General features: G+C 32.4%; 1 protein-coding gene across 8 annotated transcripts in view; it reads right to left on the reverse strand.

Moving 5' to 3' along the window:
• Positions 1–6,000, reverse strand: part of ZZZ3 (zinc finger ZZ-type containing 3) — an 85,214-nt gene that overhangs the window by 46,489 nt on the left and 32,725 nt on the right. For 4 of the 8 annotated variants that reach the window (XM_015595108.2, XM_015595109.2, XM_006919341.3 and 1 more), the window contains exons 2-3: positions 2,534–2,666; positions 939–1,091 (exon numbers count right to left, since the gene is read on the reverse strand). The exons of 1 other annotated variant lie outside the window; for it this stretch is intronic. The gene's annotated coding sequence lies outside the window, so the exon portion shown is untranslated. Of the gene's footprint in view, positions 1–938; positions 1,092–1,142; positions 1,250–2,533; positions 2,667–6,000 lie in introns of all 8 variants that reach the window. 3 more of the 8 variants (XM_025052099.1, XM_015595111.2, XM_015595110.2) reach the window with 3 other exon arrangements.

Consider the following 6,000-nt stretch of genomic DNA (forward strand, 5'->3'; position numbering starts at 1 on the left):
TCTCAAAAAGATTTCAAAGACAATGCCTATAACTTTTTGCTTCTCCTATAATTACCAAAGTAGTATAGTTTCTTTTGGGAATTGAGGGACTCAATCCTCCACTAGCATCAACGTTCTAGCTCATATTTACTATCAGAATATTTAGTTTTAATAAGTGAAGTTTTTAGGAAATTGGTCATGATACTAGGTAGACAAACCAAAGTGAAAAGCAAAAAGAGCAAGAGCAATTGGAAAATGTTATCAATATGATTCTTTTCCTACTTGTCTAGAATATAAACATGAACTGCTTAATAATGGTTCAGACTATGCTTTTTACATAATTATTTTAAGACAAATTTCTTCAGCCAAGCAAGTACCATTATTACTATCAGGTTAAACGTATCTGTAAGATTAAAAGTTTCTATAAGGTTAAAAGTAGGAGAGTGAAACCTGAAGAACCACCCATGCAATTCGACTTGAGGTTCTTAATATTCACCTCTCTCTGATGCCTGGGACTTCTATTACGTATTGTCTTGTATAAAAGGATCTCTTATTTCTTTCCCCATTAAGAAGCACATATGATTGATTGATTGATTGACTGATTGATAAATAGATAGAGAGAGCTGAATGAATACACACTTAAAAAGACAACTGGAAGTAACAAGAAGTCAAGGAATTTCATAATGCCCTTATATCAAAAATACCTAGGGTGTCAAAAATAGGTAAATGCTCTAGAGATTCCAATAAACTCAGCCACTTCATTTATCTACCTGTTGGGAAAAGAGTGGGAAAATATTTCATCCCCAACCCATTTCCTACAGCTCCACAGTCCTATGAACAGCTAAGCCAGACTATACAATTTTCCATGCAGAAAAGAAACTATAGAAAATTAACAAGCTCCTCTCATCCCCCAAATCAAACTGTAGTTGTCTTCACTACTGCAAGACTAAATAACTTACCTGTACAACCAAAGATCTATCATTGTGGAAATATATCTCTTTTCCTTATATCCTGAAGGAGTTGGAGCTATGATCTAGAAAAGAGCTTAAGCATCAGGGTTTCAGACTCTCAGCTTCAGCCATGTAGAATACTAGAACTTCCTAAATTCCTTTCTTTAAAATAAAATAATAAAAAAAAGAATTAAAAAAAGCAAATTAACTTACACTAATAGATTCATCCCTCCTATAACAAGAGGAAATAGCAGGTAACAGACTATCTGTTCATAGTAACATCTTTGGTACTTCTTGGTAACTTTGTAGCCTCAGAGATACTAAGAAATTGAAAAAGGATTTTTAGGAACCAACAAAAACCAAAAAGAGCTTGAAATATACTAATCTTTACAACAACTCAATATTAATTTGAGTCACAATGAGACTCAGTTCTTTTCTACAGTCTCAGGCAATATTTTTTTGAGGTGACCCAAAGGCTGCCCTTGATAAAAGTTCTCATATATCTTTCTATCTACATGATAACCTTAATGGTTATTAAAGTGCTACAAGATTCTATTATAAAGGGAAATTTCTATTATTTTGGGCATATAAATTTTCAGCAAGGACAAAAACAATAAAGACTTTCTAGTTTTAGGACCTAGTTGATCAGATATTATAATTAACTCAATTACATTCTATTTCTTGGACAGTATAGTTAATTACAGTTTTATTTATAATAATATATTACGACATCCTTTTTTAGAGAATCTGGCTAAATGGGTTATTATGAGTACCCATTTGAAAACAGGAGGAACACCAGAAAAAAGACTAGCAATATTTATGATGGAAACTGTCACCTTATTATATTATAAACATAAAACTAAATATTCTAATAATTAACACTATTTTTGGTGAAGGATTACAATTTAAAAACTGATGCAATTATCAAGCTTTGTAAACTAGAGTTACCACCTACCAAAAAATAGATTATGTATTAGTCAGCTAGAAAGGGAACAGGGCTAATGGATGCAACCTCTCCCAAATATGCCTTGTAAATTCTTGAAAAGCACAATATAAGAGTAAAATAATTTAATACTACATTAAAGTAACTGTCTAAGTAAAATAATATAACATTTTTTAAAAGTTTGAAATTAACATAAAGAGGGTGCCCAGTGAAAACAGAACTTGAAACATAGATTCCAACTGCCAACTCCTTTGTACCCACCCCAGAAAAACTTTCACAAACATTGCAAAAAATTACATTCTACTGTGTGTGGTATTGATGGCAAAGAGGATCCACAAAATAAGATGGGTCTCCAAGTATATATACACTGACAGGCCTACTCTAGCACTCTAACAAGTTCTAGTCAGCCACATTACTACCCTATTTGGATAGGGTTTGCTATAGGAATATCATTCATTATGGTATTTACCAAGCAAGGATATATGCAAATATTATTTTCACAGAACTGATACAGCTGAGTTCTATCAGTATTAAGATAGTACAGGATAGTGCAAGACGTGTTTCTAAAAAACCTGATACATTGGAAAACAAACTTCAGTCAATCACTTCTACTTACTAAAGCCTGCTTGGCCTTAATTAAGATTACATTTTTTTTTCTTACCTTTTTTAAAGTGTTTCGCCTAGTATTTGATTCCCAAGCGTCTGCATTTATCTGTCATCACTGTTAATGTCCATGTTACACTGAGACTTCAGGTATTAATTATTTATATAGTTGTACTAGCAAAACTTGATATCTGTGAAGGGAAACCACAATATAGTCACTATGAATGTGTTACTGTTTACAAATCTGTGGATAAAACTGATATTTCTAAACAAAGCACACTGCATTTTCTAATAAATTTCACAAATAATTCCTTATATTTAGCTACAAAATGTGTTATCTTCAGTGACAGATGATTTGCTAACTCTTACACATGCTTCTCAGCATACCCTCATAAAATATTTCAAAATTTAATTCTGAATTAAAATTCTTACAAATTTGAGAACTCCTTAGATTCATTTTCCGACTACCAACATAGGTACACATCATTTTCCAGAAGTCTATAATTTCTCAGACATTAATAAAAGAGTATTCTGTGTTTTACAATAATGATAGAAAATAAATCTGTAATACTTAAGAATGCAGTAAAAAGATCATGACTTTCTCTTAAATGTAACCTCAATACATTCAATGTCTTTTAAAGTAATATTTTTGTTTTGATTAGATATTCCTCTGTGACTAATCTGTCAACATTATTTTGGAAGTAAATAGAAAATAAATGTGACAAAATAAATGAGAAATAAACCAAGTAGCTATATAAACATTCCTTAAAAATGGACTTTGTTATAGATTATAAGTCTGAGAAACACATTAATGTGCTTACAATGATGAAGAAAAGCATTATATAAAATTCAAGACATTTCTACCAGTTTATCAGTAGAAAGAATGAGCTACAAAAAAACACTTATTCAAATACATCAAAGAAAGAAACCTATGAATGATATTCTAAAATGATTCACCACGGTGTGCTGTTCCAAGTTCTTATGTAATAAAAAAACCTAAAAATCTACCCAGAAAATGCAGATAGCCTTACACTGTTTTATGGGTAAAATGTCTTCTTAAAGTTGTGTCAACCTGCCAGATCTTCTCAGTAAAAACTTTCATTAACAATAAAGTAGAAACTAATAGGTCAATTATACCTTGATTTTTTTTAATTGGAAGAAAAAATAGTTAATGGTGATTAGGAAATACTGATATCTGCCCTCAAACAAGTCTCTATTCTGTTTTCAAATGTTAAAAAAGACTTTAATGCATAAAAAATTAACAATTTTAGATATTCCCAAATGTTAAAGTTGCTATAAATTTAACAAGCAAGGAAGTTAAACTAGCAAAAACATATTCTCTACATTGCATTCATTTTAGTCACTACACATTTCAAATTTAAGCATTTTGCACAAAAGCTACATGCTTTCTAGAGGACGAAAACTACTCTGAATTGTGACAACCTACAATAACTTTTTATTTGACTTACTTAACTACAGTAACTTACTTCCTGAAATTTAAGAAACTTAGCTATTTTGCCTTTTTAAAAGCATACAAAATGGAAAATAATCCATTTAAATTCTATTCCTAAGGTCTTATTTATTCCTCGCCACAGAGCTTTCCTTGTTTTCACATACTAATAAAATTCATTGACTACTCAAGAATTTCAGTGACTATTCAAGAATTTCAAAAACAAATCTAAAAATCAAACTTGACTAAAAATAATTACTTTTCTTATTGTTTGCAGTCTAACACTGGTACTACTGTGTCAAATAGATTACAGGATCTCATATGAAATCACATCAAAAGACTAAAGAAAACCTCATTAGAAAATATTATCGGTTCCAGTGATAAAGCAAAGTTATAAGCCACAAACTTACTATAAAAATAAAACTTTGAAGTCTAGGCTAAACACAACCTAAATTATAAAACACTGAGATTTTTTTTAGTTTTATAAGACCTTGGAAAAAAGCTCAAAACAAAGGTTATACTATAGACTCATATTTAGTACCCAATCTTTCAGTTGTTATGAGAAAATACTAAATATGTACACTATACTATGTCTTTAAATAACTTTAAAAAAAAAGAATGAGATATTCAAAGTCAGTTGTAAAAAGCATTTGCGATAATGGTCAAAGACAGAAAGAAACACCTTTCCCAGACAAGCTTATCACAGTTACTTGCTACAGAGAGCTGAACCGAATTTTTATTTGGTACAAAGTATGACCAAAAAAGAGCACATTCTTCTGGCTCCCTAAATTGTTTGGAACCACAGATCCAATGTCTTAAATACCTACTACAGGTTTTAGAGATAACCCTATTTCAATGTCAACAGAAAAGTAGAAGAAAGAGCAACAGATTTGGTGGAAGGAGATGGGAATATGATTCCCTGCCTCCAATAATAACTGATCACAAAAAAAAGCCACTTTGCATTTCTGCACATCATTACTTCATCTATAAAACAAGAGACATACTACCTGCCTACTACTTCTCAAGATTATAATGAAGCTAAAAAGAGATTATGTCCATGAAGTATATTAGTTTATTGGTTTTCAAACTTTAGTGTGCTTAATAAATTCAAGACCAATGACCCCAGAATTCAGATTCGGCAGTTCTGGACAAGCATGCATAAAAATCTTTGTTTTTAATTAACCACTTCAGTTCATCCCAAATTCCACTGGTGGCTCCCCAAGAATGACGATATTTTGAAAAAACTGCATCAGTTTCTTCTGAGACTTTAGTTGTAAGCATTACCCTAGGTATTTTTTTAAAATGCAAATTTCTAAACTTTGCCCTTAGAAATTCAGATTCGATAAACAAAAAAAAGGGCAGCACACAGAATCCTCATTTTATCAAATACCACAGGTAATTAAGATGTAAATGGCTCACGATCCTTTTAGAAACCCTGCACCAGATTTTTCCCCCTACATATTTCTCAAATTGTTCCCTGCCGCTCTAGCACCATCAACCATGACCAACCTTAGGCCTCATCATCACTTGATCTAATCCACCTGCCTTGGTCCCACTACTTTAAGTCTTGTCTCGTACAAGTGCATGGTCTACAGAGTCATCTAAAATGCACAATTGCCATTCTCCTAATCTAATACCTTTCCAAGGGACTTTTGCTTCTGGCCAAGACAGAGTAAAATAAATGAGATTTACGCTCCCTCCTGAAACAACTAAAAATCTGGACAAAATGTATGAAAGTGTTTTTCAGACATTGAAAATCAGATAAGGTAGGACAGTGGTCAACGAAAAAGGAGAAGCAAAGCCTTTAATTGCCCCAGCTCACTGTTTGGAGTTTCCAGGCTGCAGAGCAGGGAGGGTGATCCCAGGTAAAGTGCAACAGTCTCTCTGAGTTAAGAAGATGAAGTGAGGAGTCTGGGGGAGACCAAAGTAGCTAGGATCCCCAGAACATTGTATCAGAAAAGAGGAAGCTGTAGAAAGAGCAAAGAAGACCTCATAAGATCTGCTGAGATTCCCCCTTGAGTCTTGAGCTGAATATTCATCACACTTCTTGCTGTGTATCCAAGAAATGAAAAAGG

This window comes from Pteropus alecto, unplaced genomic scaffold (assembly GCF_000325575.1).
Source record: "Pteropus alecto unplaced genomic scaffold, ASM32557v1 scaffold25, whole genome shotgun sequence".
NCBI lineage: Eukaryota > Metazoa > Chordata > Mammalia > Chiroptera > Pteropodidae > Pteropus > Pteropus alecto.